At 46.4% G+C, this 16,029-nt stretch overlaps 1 protein-coding gene across 5 annotated transcripts in view; it reads right to left on the bottom strand.

The window, feature by feature from the left end:
* Positions 1-16,029, bottom strand: part of TCF20 (transcription factor 20) — a 112,536-nt gene that overhangs the window by 42,163 nt on the left and 54,344 nt on the right. For 3 of the 5 annotated variants that reach the window (XM_084283654.1, XM_084283657.1, XM_084283658.1), the window contains exon 1: positions 13,288-13,419. The exons of 1 other annotated variant lie outside the window; for it this stretch is intronic. The gene's annotated coding sequence lies outside the window, so the exon portion shown is untranslated. Of the gene's footprint in view, positions 1-12,722; positions 12,838-13,287; positions 13,420-16,029 lie in introns of those variants that run through there. One more of the 5 variants, XM_084283656.1, reaches the window with a different exon arrangement.

Genomic DNA, 16,029 nt, shown 5'->3' with positions numbered 1-16,029 from the left:
AAGTTTTGTTCAAGCAGAAGATTGCTGAAGAGCTCCAGGAAGACAGGCACACAAAGAAGATGCAGGCTGTGTGTGGCACCGTGCCCTTTTCCCATACGCCTCCCAGGATCTCACTGTTAAGATGCATCTTATATGGAAGCATCCAGCTCCACCGCTGGGGAGTTTGCGAAGGGCAACCTGGTTATATTTGGGTTTCTACTTACTCGTGTGCACAGGCTATGGAACATGCAAACACCCAGACCTCCTCAAAACAGAGTTTGGGTTTTTTCTGGGAAAGCTCACTGCTCTGAATTATTTCCCTTTTTTTTTTTTTTCTTGGGGGCGGAGGGGGTCAGTTTGAAGCTCCTGCCCCCAAAGCTGTGAGAGCTAATTCAGGCTTCTTTCTCCCCTTTTGTATAACCAGCTCTTACGGCGAGCAATCAGCCAAAATAAAAGCAGGGAAGAAAACCTCCACAGAAATAGAAGGAAGTTATCAAACCGAAGGTTAGAGAACGGCTACTGTAAGCGGCAGATGTTAGAAAACAGCTCCTCCAGATAAGCAGCTTGGGGCTCTGCCATCAGCAGCACTCCTGTAGTACGGAGCCTGAGCGCAGCCCCCAGCGCTCACGTGCTCTGCATCCTCTTCTCGTAACAGCAACATTGCCACCCCCAGCACAGGCTCCCACAGAATCTCACGCTAGTTTTTTAATGCGACTTCAGCAACGCTTCCTTTGCATAGCCCAAACAAGGTCTCAGGCAGCTTCTTTTGCATTGCATCATGCAAAAGCTTTCATCTTTGATTAAATTCATTCTTCTACAATAATGCTAACAAGGGCTGGGAAATCACCAGCATACCAACGTTAACGGCGCTAGGAAGCCTCCTGAAAATTTCCTCACTATTTGAGAAGTACAATTTTAATTACTTTACGGAAAGGCATCAGCACAGGATCCCGTACACTAATTTAACAACAGCGATCCAGCAAGGATCAACCTGAGGCACAGATGTGCACCCTCCATAATCTCACACTATCATAGCATGGGGTATTTATTTAGTTCAGAAGATGCAAAACTCAGAACAGTGAGAATATCTTTATGTATCTTTAATCTTGGCTTCTTATCCTGACAAATAAATACAAATTTTTGGTCAGGTGAGCTTACAGTGCTGGTGCCCTAAGCAAATGCTCTGTTTTCCATTCTTCTTCTTCAGCACAACGCTTCTGTTGCATATCTCACAAGGAACTTAAGTAACACAACCAGCAGAATAGCAGCCAGAAAAAAGGCATTTCATTAATAACAGGAATAAAAAAAAGATAGGAGGTGCTTCACTCCTTTACATCACTGGTAACTTAAGACCTATAGCACATTTCCTGTCATTACCGTGCTATAAATACAGGACTATTACAATTACTATTGTAATAATCTTTCTTAATAACAACAGCACAGCAAAGTGCTCGGATCTAAGTGCTGTCTTCGTAGCAAAACCACCAAGGATAAGTCCATAGGCAAGCTCCGTCAATAAGATCCATTCAGACAGATGAAGAGGCCTTCAAAGCCTACCTAGATCCACAGGAAAATATATATATATACATTTATTTGATTAAAACTTTGCCAGCAGCAGTAACAGAGACCATTTTCAGCGGGTAGAGACTCCTCCACACGCAGAACTCCACAGAACGATGCACCAGCTGCTGACTGAAGGCTGTACCAGTCAGAGTCTGGCACGGTGGCACACCTCCGTAATTTCATCCCCAGCAGAAGGGTGAAGCCCCACCTTCAAAAAGCACTCCACCGACAGCCACAAATTGCACGCATTTACAGCATTGACCAACACACAACAAAAACATCCAAAGCTGCCTGCCTTTACTCACAGGGAAGAGAAGGTTCTGGCACAGCTTTCGCTACTCCAGCATCACACCTACCCTCTCACCGCAGGTGCGTGCAGCTCACCAACAAAGCCTCGTAATTCTCCTCCAGTATTTATAGCCTGTAGCTTCACAGCCATCCAAGCAGATCCATCCAGAAACTACAGGCTACATTCGCTAGGCTAAGCTGTTTCACTCTGCTCCGATGGTTTTGTTTCTTCCCAAATATCCTGGTAACCAAAATGTTTTGTCTTCAACGTGGTGGGAACGAAGGAACCGTATCACAAGCTCTTGTGGTTGATAAAGAAATAGCCTCCGTTAGGAAATCTGAGTTATGTGAACTGATTTCTAAGCACATCTACAACGCAGATTTTGGTTCTGGTTTAATCATCTGAAACACCTTTGCAGAACAAATTTGTTAATGTGGAAGTTCCCAAAAACATTTTAAAATCCACGTAGATCTTCAAACTTTTTTGTCCCGATTACTGAAGGCTGTATGGATACTGGACAGCTGCCCAGATTTTCCCAAGTCACACCGATGGCAGCACTACAGACAGACAGCTCTAAAATGACTGAGCTAAATGGCAAAATGCTGTGGGGCTATGCTTAATTCTTAACGATGAGCCTATCTATAAAAGAGCAAACCAAACGAGCATCGCCTCATTCCGTAGGAGGTAAGCGAGGTCTTTCTGCTTCGTTAAATTTCCTTTAGCTTTGGGTTGACTCCTGCGACCCATCTGTGCAGAGAAGTCTCAGGAAGCAGCCAAATGCAATGTATTTTCGTTGATCTGTCAAAGACCTCTCATCCTAGCATGCTGATCAGAAAAGAAAGCGTAGTTACAGACAAGTGACAAGCATTAAGATGCATTTTCCTAGTCCTGAAGTATACGCAAACAACTGTGTGTTGTTTTTAAATGGGACACATCCAGGCTTCTAATTAAAATAAGACTTATTCTCTAAATGCTGTGCAAGTAAGAGACCATAGATGCATCTCCACAACCATTTCTAGTCACCACCTGTAGGAACCAAGACAGTTTTTGTGCTTCCTTCCTCACTCCATCTTCTTAAAGTTGCAGACCCTGCCCTCAACCAAAAGTCCCAACCGTTCCAGAACCGCAGCACAAGCACCTCAGCAGCACCATTTGTAACCCCAAACCTCCAGCATCTGAATTAAGCATAAAATAAAATTAAAATAGATGTCTATGTACTCGGTATCACTTCCACGGTCAAGGCCAAGTTGCTAAGCCTCGTTTCTGCAGGTACTCAGCTATAAGCTGCACCCCGAGCAATGGCTAGGAAAAACATTCCCTCGTGCACTGCTTTCAAGATAAGGCAACCCAGCTCCGACACAACCGAGTGAACTGAAGGATCGAACCTAAGGCTACATTTAGCTAATTAACAGACTCAACTTGTTTCTCCTACATTTGGTGCCTTTTTAAAAGAAAAAAGGTAGTTTGAGCTTTCAGCATTAGGTGTGACGTGAAAGTAAAGCGGGGTGGCCAGCACCCCAAGAGGTCAGCAGCTTGTCCGAGCAGTAGCATTCATAGCTCGCATCTTTCAAGAAGTTGTGGTCAGCCTGAGCTGCAAGGCAGATTTTCTTCATACCTTTCTACGAATCTGTTTCAGATCCTGCTCCATTAACAAGCTATTTTTGTATACAACAAATAAACAGAGCAGTCTAACACAGAGAAACTCCCATTGTCTCGTTCACCACTGCACTACTTCGGGAGAAAACTGCAGTCAGACCTGGCTCTAACCAAGGCATCACAACTCATTCTAGCAGAGCAGCTTTACTGCACCACCCCAAGTTTAAGCAGGACACATTTCAGTTTCAGAGAGTAGCAGAAAGTAGAGAGGCAGCTGAAGTATTTACTTCAAGCCATCTTCACAAGCATGTAAAAATGGAAGTTTAAACCAGAATATTTAATTAGGTTACTGAAAGCTGAATTTTATGTTCTAAGAAGAATCACGATCATGTCTTAAATACACACAAATGTAGCTATTAGAAATGCTTACGCTGCTAATAAAAACCCAAGTTAGCAGTGTCTTGCCAATCAATGCTGACACTGGTAAAATAAAAACTGCATTTTGTTCTGCCCAATGCAAATTTAAGCTAAAGATTCCTCAAATAAGTCAAAGTTTGGACAACTGGATTCTAGTTTCCATCAGCTCAGTCACTATGCCTTCTTAAAAAAAAAAAGTCTGCGGATATTTTTGAAAAGAAAAGTCAGTATATGTAAGTTTAAATCCAAACAATTCAGCAAATGTTTCACACAGAACGGGTGCAGAACAGCTGAGCGTGGCAGAAGGAACGCGGCGAGCTCTGTCAGTCGAGAGAGGGGAATGCTCTGGGGATTATTGCGCTAGATGAGATCTAGAGTCACTTCTTATTTCATATATTTCCCTAAGTGGCCACCAAGAAAAGAAAAGCTAAGCCTGAGTCACTGCATCTTCCTATCTCACAGGGGAGACGTGAGCAGACATACAAGAACCTGGAGCGTTCAGCCGCTGCACTAAAAGGCACCACATCAACAAACAACGCGAATCAGAACCTTGCAGTGGCTGTTATTTGACTGGGGATTTTTTTTCCCAAAAAAAACATTTTTCCCCATTTTTTTTTTAAACATACCGATAGCACCAGATTAAAATATCTGAACAGATTTTTTTTTGCGTTTTGCAAGTCTTCCTTACTCACTGCCTACGTGACCAGAACTGCAAGACTAGCTCCAGTTCAGCCCCGCGCTTTGATGGAAGCGTGCTGTTACATTTATATTCCTAAACATGATGAAAGGAACAACTTGACAAGAAGAACATTTTGTTGTAAGCTAGTATTTAAATCGGGACGCTGTGAAAACATGCATCTCGAGGAATGGAACTGATGATCAAGGTTTAGCAGAATTTTACCTGATTTCATGCATCTGAACTTATTACTACGTTATTGGTTCCCGGTCTAAATTAAGAGCACAGATGCACTTCAACAGCTTCTGAAACCCCACCACCTGACTGCTCAAAGTTATCCAGCTATTTTGTTTGATGGCAAGAAGCTATGCAAGTCAGTCAGGTTGCATTTTATGCCACAGACCCAACGATGATCCCAGTCTCGCACTCAGGGTCCGTTCTCCATGCACCCGATGAGGATGCCTCATCTTCACTTCACGGTGCTCAGGTCGCACGGCAGACCAGGGAACTGAAATGGTCAAGAAATATTTTTGCAAGGGAAAAAAGCCATTTATGAGCTGACAGTGACCCGCTCACTGTATCGGCCCACAAACATCTGTGCCAGCAAAACGGACACAGCAGGGACGGCTCAAGTGCCGTGGCTACTGAGTGCACTTGAAATCAGAAGTTGGTGTTTAAAAGGCTCTTCATCTTGACAGTCACGCAAATTGTCACTTTGATGGTGGGTGAAGAATACTGAGCCCTCAGCTCCCCCCTCGTTCCTCCCAACTGGTTGTACATTCCTAAGGCAATTCGGTAGTGCTCCCCGAAGTTTTGGCCCTTCGTTACTGAGCCACCAGTTCACGGGCAGCTCCTCATCTGCTCTTCGCCACCTCAACGTGCGAGGCAGGACATTCAGCAACAACACCACAATTCTCACCTCACCTTGCAGGTTCAGAAATTAAGGCAGAGGGAAGGAGAAGTCAATTAACTGCAAGAGGGGAGCAGACAGGAGTGAGCAGGGCTGCCTGTCCTACCTCCCACCCGCATCGCAGAAACGAATCCAGGATTGAAAATATTCAGAACTGTACAGCAGCATTCAGCAAGTATTCAGAACTATACAGCAGTTATAAAAAAAATCTAGCACGTTATTTTTAATTAACTTTTAATAAATTGTTCATACTAAGTAGCAGCCCTGCCTTTAAAGTCTTAAATGCATTTTCTCTTCAAATTATGACAAGTTGCTAAGATGAATGCGGAGGTCACACATTAAATATTTAAGCAGCAATACGTGTTTTTTCTATTCCAAGCAGTCCACACAATCAAGCCTTTTCATTCTGTTCTACAATGCCTGGTGCAATGAGCCTGTAACTAGGACTCCTGGGAACTCCTCAAGGCAAATGAAGTAAATTAACACGAAATCTCTATCAGTTACGTGCAACTTCATTACAATACAGGTTACACGCTGTATACAAGAATTAAATCCACTGATTAGGATAAATCCGTGGTTGAGGATCACACAACCCAGTCTCATCACATGCAAAAGTGACAAAATCAGATAGAGACATAACCTCAATCTACTTAAACATTTACCATCCCGCTGCAGAAAGGCTGTACTCAGATTTATCTCCTCCAAACTTCTTGCCAATAACCTTTATTCCTTCAAGGTAATACAAGAGATGTAGTTACGCACTGTACCGCTTGCAAGTTTCACTAGCCAGGGCTATCAGTCCTCCTCTCAAGCTGGTACTTTCGTCCCCTGAAGGGACAAAAATTTAGGAGTAATTTGGGCGTGGAAAGCCTGCAAACGTTCCTGCTATGAAGACCTGACCCTACATTTAAATACATCTGATGCTTACTGACAGAACATGAGGAGGGAATTTTATTTATTTATTTATTTTATTTTTTCCCAGATTACCCATCTTCTTGAGCCATCCTCGCTGTAGTTTATCCTCACTGTGGTTTGCTGGCACGCCCACCAGGCAGAGGACCAAGAGGAGGCAGCACGCTGTAGTGCTGGAGCAAACAGGGAAGAATTCCTTAGGTTCAGGTTTTTTACACTCCGGTATCGCTAAGCCTTAGCCTAAAGCACCTCAGGTGGCTCACTCTCACCACCTTCCCCGTGGAGTCAATGCAAGTCTTCCAGAAGGTCTCTTTCCATGTCTATTTCATAAGTATTAGGTGATTGAACTCCTAATGCCCCTCAGTCAAATGTCTGAAATTATACAGTATGAACAGGCCATGGTAATCAAGAAACAAGATGTTGCATCCCGCTACTTCCACCTGCGGACGCTCAACCCCCTGCTCCTAAGCTCTGCTGCCCTAGCCAACGGGGGTGAATGCCAACAGCAGTCAGAGCACACCACACCAAAATTAATTCCTACGAACATAAGCACTTCACAGCAGCAAGGAAGCTACAGCTGCAGATCTCCCCACAGGCGGGGTGCAAAGCTTTCTCCTCCCCAGCTGATTTCAGGATCACCGCAGTGAAACTGCTGAGCAGCACCTGGAACTGGGGATGGAAACATCTCGCAAAGCTGATGGTGTACACGCAGCAGAAGCTTCGTCCGTCTCCTAGCCTACAGCATATATCCTGAAGAAAGCGAATGAATTATAAAGAAGTTAACAGTTGAAGGCAAAGAAGTGAGATGAATTCAGCACGGGAGAAGAACGAATACTTCTATGAATACGAATTAGCAGAGGATAACAAAGATGCTGCACTCCGAGCGTAATTTTTGTAAATGCTAGAGTTCAGGCTTCAAAGTAAGACAGAGGGAGCCGGAGCTGGCCCACTACTCTGCGAATCAGCCCCATCACTCTGTTCTGTCTGGGCCCCTGCAGTCATTCATCCTGTACCTCGGGGAGAACATGGTGGAAAAAACCTGAACCACCACCACCACAGAACGCTACTATTTCTTTCTCCGTCCTGCCTCCCCTCAAGAGGCTAAATAAAGCCAGACAATTTCCATAAATCACGCATGATGGGTTATATATAATCACTCCACAATGCTCACGTCGCTGTAGAGGTCTGCTAAAAGAACAGAGAGATGAGATGGCGTTTCCTCCCCTGCTTTAAAACATCCAGACATTCAGTGAAAAAAACAGAGGCTGCTACCTTGTTTAAGCGAGAAAGATGACGATGAAAACTAGCCATTAGCTTTTGCCTTCAGAGTTGCTCTGATTTAATTCTTTACGTCTTGTAACCTAACTGGGCAGAAGGATCTTGCTCCTTGCTGGTTTCAGGCTGGCAACGTACACATGGATCTAGTCAGGGAAATCTTGCGAGTAAACACAGCCTAACGAAGTCTTTATCCAAAGAACCGTGGTTTATAAGCAAGGAAGTTTATTTCTTAACTCCTCTCCTGTCTGCCTTGAGGAACTTCCTGACCTTGTTTCTTACTGAGCTGGGAGATGCGCTTTCCCCGTGAGCCTGATCCAAATTCACTGAAGTCAATGCAGCTTTTTCCACCAACTTCAACAAGTTTTTGATTAGGCTGTAGGAGATGCACGTAGTTAACCTCTTCACTTCCCCCTGCCTCTTTCAGCAGTGGCTACGAGCAACCAACCCTTCCAAAGCTCCATTACACGTGCACACAACTTTGGCTTTCCACAAATGCCATCTTTCAAACATACAGAAAATTTTAATTCCCCCAAGACAAAAAAAAAAAAAAAAGCAGCAGTGAAACAAACAAAACGAACACCCGACAAGTCAAGCTTGTCCATCTTAACTGCATGACACCATCACTCAAACCACCTGCAGTCAACTGAGCAGCTCCCAAGAGAGGAGTTTCACCTCTGATGACTGGGATACAAGGGGCAGGGGCAGGTGCAAGATGCTGAATGGGAAGAGGGGAAAAGAGCAGACAGCAGGACTCCCCAGCCCGTTCCCCAAACTGCACAAACACGATGCTGACTCAAGTCAGCAAGGCAGAGACAGAAATCCAGAAAGCCACACTGCAGCATAGGAGAGTTCCCTGTGCGGGAAAGCAAGGGACATTCCTCCGTTCACATGCAATGGTGTTGAGGGAAGGTGTAAGGATGGCACAGGTGGGTTTTCCTTACACACACAGCATGCAGTGCCACTCCCTTGGGACACAACCCCACTACCACCCTCTGTATCAGGGCTGGGCTCATTTATTTCACTGCCTGTTAAGCATCTATCAAACTTTAAGACCTACCTAAAAGCACATTTTTATGCACAACACATGGGCAGGATGAAGAACACATCTGATAAACGCCATGTTTTTTAAGGAGGCTGGAGACCAGGGAGATGGGAAGCTTCCTCACATCAGGAGGGGCAGAAGGAAACCTTGCAGGGACACACCAAAATGCACTGCACGTGACATAATGCTGTTGTGGACAAGGAAAAAATAAAAAAGTCTAGATGAGAAACAGAAGTTAACCTAACACTGATCACCCAGCAGTCGCTGCATGCTCTGTACTGACAGGAGTTGCAGGCACTGTTCCTGCTATCCCAGAACTTTTACTCCTAGGAAGCTTTGTTGGACAAATCTCTCGGATGTTCAAGTTTGTTGCCACCTGTACCGCCAGCTCCCCCAGCCCCTAGCAGGGAGCAGTACCTGGTCTGCAGCTCAGTTACAAGCTCCTACCGAGGCAGAGTTCAGAGCACGTGTGCTTTACAGGAAAAGCGATGTGAACAACGCTCCCAGTAATGCCTACGAAAGCTTCTAACCAAGCAGGTCCCCGAGCACTTCCCAGCTAAGCACGGAGCTCTTATCGGAGCCCATCTGAGGGCTCTGTTTACGACTTGAAATTTACTAGCAATTAGATGACTGAGTTCAGACCAGTAAAATCCTCCAAAATAAATCATCATATTCTAGCATGAAATCCAGCCGTTCCATATGCAGTTATTAGGGTGAACAAACATATTCTGTGTGCTTACAAAGAGGAGGAAAAGTCATTTTCCTTGCGTTTTTGTACTTGTTGCATCACAACACGGGCAAGAAATACTGGGTTTCTCAAATTGAGAACAGACCCAAGTCCCAAAGGGACTTCAAACCGGGGCTTTCAGACAGGAACCCTGTTTTTTCCAGGACTATCACCAGCTACAAGCACCAGGGTAAAAATAAGGAGCAGAAAGAGCATTGGGAAAGCCTGCACATATTCACTGTCACCAGGTCAGCCCAGCACGAGGACGTGAACTGTACTGCAACGTAAACGCCTTGCTGCAGCCAGTTAAAAATCAAAGTCTGACTGCTTGTGCTGCGCTGTTCATAAACTCAGCACAAACTAGTTCAAGAGTTGGTCATTTTTTTTCCTCCAAAGGCAAATAGGCAGCACATTACAGACTGCAGAACATCCTGAACTGACCTTACCCTCCAACGGGGCTCAACAGAATCGGCTTATGATTACAGGTCAGCTTCAACTTTTGAGTCTTTGGTTTTGGCTTCTGTTTTTTTTTTTTCTTTTTAAACCAAAAGGAAACCCATGTAAAGGCACACAGAAGACAATCGCACGCATTTCCATGTTTCCTCAAACCAACCAACGCACAACTTTGTGGTAAGCAACAGCAGAAAGGCTCAGCTGAAGAGATCAAGGAGTGGCGCAGCAGGACACTGCAACGTGACACAGATGCACCAGCACGTAACTGGAGGACAGGCATTGGTATTTTCCCATCAGCCAAGACTGATACTGAGATGAGAACCGTAAAGGAGGGGAGCCAGGTCAGAAGAGTAACAGTACCAGTATTAAGAAAGAGAAATTGATAAGAACAGAACCGTATATTAGGATCCTATTCCCAGGAGTGAAACACAACGGTCTCTCCTGCATTATTTGAGAACTTACAACTCTGTTTACGTTGTATTTGTGTCCTCAGCAGTACTATTTTTTCTATTCAAGGTTTTCTACACAGCACATCAACATTATTAGAAGTAAAACTACTAGACACTATCTTCAGTTTTCATTTTAGAAGTCCAAAAGCTAAACAAGCAAATAATTTGCTTATTTATTTTGAGAAAGATCACCAGAAAGGGTCATAAAAGCCATTTTTGCTCCCTGATTTTAGTTACTGGAAAAGAGGTGGCTGGTCTCAGCCCCATCACTATCAGCAGGTAAGCCACAGGACACTCCACCAACTGATACTGATAGCTGGCTCTTCAGAAACTTACGTTGCCGAACACAATCCTTCCTGTCTCAGAGGCTCATCACAACGTTAATTAACACCAATCCTCACCCAGCCAGGTAAGGTACGCACTGAAGCCTGAGAAGTTAGCACTGCCAAAAACATTCCTGAATCTTTGGAATTTGTAAGAACTCCGGTTCCAAAAACATTGGTCTTAATACCCTCTGCAAGTATAAAATATAATTGAACAGGTTATGAAAAAAAATATAAATGTATGCTTTAATTAAAAAGCTACCCCACCCAAACGGGGATCTGGCATACCCTGTGCAAAAGGCAAGATATGCCTAAGCCAGCTATAAACTCCTAAATACACCCTTACCTCAAATTATAGGGGAGCCAAGCAAACAGCATGGAAATTATTCAACTTTATTACAACTTATGCCCTCATTCCAGATAGCAACGTGCCAAGCTGGTGGAGTAGCAGCAGGAATTGTGCAGCACAATTCCTACGAAGCGACCCTTCTAAGAAGGGCAACTATTGTCATTTTGCTGTGCTTCACGGGTGGTTTAGTTAAACATGACCTAAAAAGGAAGGCAGAAGAGGGTTTATGCAGTGATTTGCTTTTTAATATTGTACTAAGAACCCAAATGGACTTTGTGGCACACGTTTCCACGATGGAAAGAGGGAGAAAGTAACCCCAAAGCCTGCACATTCCAGTCATTTTCCTATAGACTTTATACCTCTAACAATCACATACAGAGCAGCATTAAGAATGTTTTCACTTACACTGTTTAAGCTTTTAAGTTTAATCCAAGTATCCTTTACAACGTAAGAACGCTTAATCTCTCTCCACTTCTTCAGCCAAAGGTTAAAGAAACTTCTGACAATAAAGAGTTCCCCTCTCAAGTAACACGCGAGCGAGTTTTCTGTTTGATTTGAGTAACCTTCAGTTCTTACTTATGCATTACAGAAACAGATTTACTGCTTTCATAAGAATTCACCTCAGGCCTTCTTTACAAAGCATTAATAACTAAGAAAAGCGCCCCTCTCCCTCTTCCCCCTCCCCAATCTGACCTCCTGTTAAAGACACTCAACCAAGCGCTTTCATACCGAAAACCATCTTTAACCTGCCCCAGGCTGGAAAGGTACATTAAAGTACACATCTCAGGAGAAAAAAGGGAAAAAAAAAAAACAGGTTTCATAATTCCCAAAGCCTCTGAAATCTGACTTAGAGATCAAAGCCCAAACTATGTCAAAACACATACTATTCCACTCAAAAGGATGCTAACAAATTTAAAGCTAAGTAGTCTAGAGAATACCAAACTTGCAAGAAGGCCCAAAAACCTCCCCTAGAGATTTAAGCGCATTAATACAAAGCCCCAGAGCTATCAGTCTGTCTGAGGTTATTCCCAAAACCGTAAGCAATAAAAATGCACAGTGGCAAGTCATAATTTTGATATAAAAGGTGTTGTCATCCTCCCACTCAGAAAGAAAAGTACCTTACTTGCTAATTTAACCAGGAGAAAGTTAAGAAAATACAAAAATATGCATTCCACATGCCAGCAATTTACAGGTGTGGACAAATAGCATTCTCCTCTCCCTGTACTATTAACGAAGTTTATGAAGAGAAAGATGACTGATAAATCTGCTTTTCCCCTTTCTTTTTGGTAGTTACACTTTCTGCAGTGTTTTAATGCAGCTGGCTTTTTATATGTGAGCCGAACCTAATGCAGAGACAGACTTAAAAACAATACAGCTTCATACAACTCAAGACAGAGGAAACAAATCCACGTTTTGTAGGGTGGCACCCAGAAGAAAAAAAACTTTCAGCCAAGTGGAAACTCAAAACACTTAATATTGTTGTGTGTAACACATACACTTCACCAAGTGGACACCTCTTCCTGAACTGAATTCAGTGAATATGCTGCATCTGTAACGCGAAGGCTGCTGCACGTCCATCATCCATCTGCTCCGGGGAAGCAGACAGGTTGAGCAAAGCCAGGCTAAAGGTGCGCCAACTGCTGCACGCACAGCTACTGATTGGGAAGCATGCTGGAAAGCGAGGACTCCTCCGAATTATCCGTGGAATCAACAGATGGCAACAGCTACTGCAGACATGAATAGCTTTCAAAACACTAACCTAAACATAGAAAGCTCAGAAACTGATCCCCGATCCCCTCGCAGGCATTTCGTTGTCTTTTCCCCTCCTGTTTCAAAGGCGGAGAAGAGAAAGGGAAGGGTATGGGAAGCAATGCTGGGATCGAAGCAGGCTGCCTGCCCCTCTAACAGAGGTGTAGCTGTGCTAAGAGCCATGGCACCGTGGCAGTGCACCCAGAACCGAAGGATCCTGGCAGAGCCGAGCCCCCCTGTGCAGGCAGGCGCTTGCTGACCCGCACAGCGCCGTCAGCCCGGTTTCCCCAACTTCCAGCTAAGCACCGGAGCCCGGTGCCGCCTTACATAACTTCCCTCATCCCCCCGGGGCTGGGGGCAAGCAGCTCCCGGCAGCACCGCCAGCGGCCCGGCCGCGCTCCGCCTGCGGCCGCCAGGTCAACCCGGCCGAGCGGCCGGGCTCGGGGGGGGGGCCGGGGGCAGGCCCAGGGCCGCCGGCTCCCTACGGGAACCAAGGGGGGGAAAAGGGGGGGGGGCGAAGCGCTGCGGGGGCACCTCCCGGCTCCGGGGGGCGGCTGCCGGGGCCCGGCCCTTACCTGCGACCCCCCCCACCCCGTGCCGCGGGAGGCGGGCGCGGGGCGGGGGCGCTCAGCGGCGGGGCCCGGCTGGGGGCCGGGGGGGGCCCGGCGGCGGCGGCGGCGGCGGCAGCGGGGGGCTGGCGGGATGCATCCTGGCCGCGCGCGCGCGCACGCACGCGCACGCAGGAAATAACACGGGGTCACCTGACCCCCGCCCAGCCAATGGCGGCGGCCGCTCGGCGCCAGCGGGAACGGCGCGCGAGGCGGCGGGTCCCGGCCGGGCGGAGGGAGGGGGGGAGAGGGGAGGGGGGGGGCGGCGCGTGCGCGCGCACGCGGCGGCGGGAGGGACCCTCCCCTCCCCTCCCCTCCCCCGCCCCCCAGGGACCTCCCCAAGATGGAGGCCGCGGGCGGGCGGCGCGCGGGGCCGCTCCCGCTGCGGAGCCGCCTCAGCAGCGCGGTAACGGCTCGGAACAACGGCCCCAGCAACCCCCCGCTGCTCCGGGCTCTGAATGTGGGGCTGGGGGCGCCCGGGGACCGGCAGCGTGTGGGGCTGCCGCACGCCCCTCACGGGCAGCCCGGGGCTCGCCACACGCAGCCGTCCCTCTGGGGCTGGGGGGCCGCGATAAGAGCCGTAATGGGGCGGGGGAGCCCGATAAGGGGTTTGTGAGGTGATTCCCCGTGATCCGTTGTCTGATCCCGAAGGGAAATGTCAACTGAGGTCAGGCCTTTCTGTGGGTTTGTAAGGCAGGAGCGCTCCGAGGGCGATACCTGAAGTTAAACTCAAATGTACCTCAAGGTAAAACCCTTTAGTTAAACGTACCTCAAGGTAAAACCCTTTAGTTAAACGTACCTCAAGGTAAAACCCTTTAGTTAAACGTACCTCAAGGTAAAACCCTTCAGTATACGGAAATACACGAAAACACGGCTTATTTATACGTGCCTGGTGTATCCAGGTATTTCTCACCTCACACACAAAATGAAGTTGCAGCATGAACAGAAAAAGTTCTGCTCAAAAAAATGCTACAGAACTGTAAGAGAGCTGGCCATCAAGTCAAACATTTCTCCAAGGCATAAAAGTAAGTGAATTTGCATCCTTAAATACCCGAATCTCTGTCTGCTTCACCACAGCACTTCCCATCTCTGCTACTGACTAACAGGTGGTGTAAAGGAAGCACAAGAGGAGTCAAGCTTTAAAATACTTAAAACCTCAACATATTAGAAGGATAAGCTGAAGTTGTTTAAGAAAAAAAATTATATATATATATATAAATAAATACAGGTAAATTCAACACCATCGTCAGCTGCTACACTACAGCAGGCATCCCTGGTAACCTACAGCATCACCTGAAGTCTCGAATGAAAACAAAAGAACCCAAATATATTAATTAAGTACCACGTGAGCGCAGATGCCATCTACTTTGTTGCTTTTGAAGTGATGTATTGGGCCTTAAGATACAACCCCACTGAGCTTAATGGAGAATTTAATTCTCTCAGAACCTAATTTTTGGCTGTCTGCAGACTCCGGAAGAAAAACCACCATCATTAGTATACCTTGTTCACATCGCCAGTTTTTTCCTTGCCACTGAATGCTTCGCTTTCTTTCCAGAAGAAAGAAACTCAGCCTTCTGACTTACCCATTCAGTGACAACTACTCGACAATGATCAGTTACAGAAAATATTGTTGTAAATAAAATATCGTTAGGACTAACAGAGAAAGTAATCCGGTTATGCTCCCGTTGGGCTCTGATCCCGCAGATGGGTGACCAGGGCTGATACCCAGCATCCACACAAGCAGTTCTAGTTCAGCATAAAGCCATCAGTAGTAGCCACACACGCCTAAAGCTTAAAGGATTTAAGGCCAAAATTGGTCACTTACCAAAATAAACCCTTAAATGACCAATTTTAATATCAATGGAACAAACTAAACAGATTTGCAGGTAAATTTCCAGCAAATACATTCTGTAACCTGTGAGTAAGTCCTATAAATTGTTCAGATGCACCGCACCACCCTCACAAGAAAGACTGAAGTGCCTGATTTTTGTGGAAGGAAATCAGCTCAGCCCTAATAGTCTGCAGCCGCTCCAGGACCAGCAGCACAAAACCCTCCCAAGCCCTACTTGTGTCCCCTTAGACACCTTTTCCTCCCACCTAACCAAAGTGCTTGCACAAGAACAAGACAGAGACGGGAAAGAAAATAGCCTTGAGACTTGAAACCCTCCCTTAGGAAGGATGGGAGGTTCTGGGTGAAACTGAGCCCCATAAACAGCCCTTGGGGTTAGAGTCACTGTTCCTACACGTGCTGCTGTCGTCGCACATATGGAAACAGCACTGACGCTCAGCAGACACAAGCTCTGCCAGTGGCAAAAGCAAACCTTTTTTTCCTTTCGTGCCTCAATGTAAGGCTTACCTTGCACATCCCTTTCCCCTCTCCCACAGATCCCTGAGAAAAATCTCCCTCTGACCCTGAGAGGACTGACAAATGGAGATGGAGAGTCTCCTTCTGTCTTTGAGGTCACCACTTCTGATCTAGCCATAATTCAGTGATTGCTCAGTTGCTATGGCTCTGCAGGAGCATACATCAGCAGCCTGGGGGGGGGGAAAGGAAGGAGTGCCCGGTTCCTGACCTCCACCACACCTCATCTCCACCCCCCTGAGCTCCCTCTGCCTGAGCGGGAGGAGGACTGCCGGGGATGCAGCCTGCGGGACCGAGAACAAGTCTGTGGGTAGCAGATGCTGGGAAGGCTCGGGGCGCCCCAGCGT

The sequence above is a fragment of the Netta rufina genome (assembly GCF_964035555.1).
Source record: "Netta rufina genome assembly, chromosome: 1".
Classification (NCBI taxonomy): Eukaryota; Metazoa; Chordata; class Aves; order Anseriformes; family Anatidae; genus Netta; species Netta rufina.
This window is presented reverse-complemented; position numbering and strand designations above follow the sequence as displayed.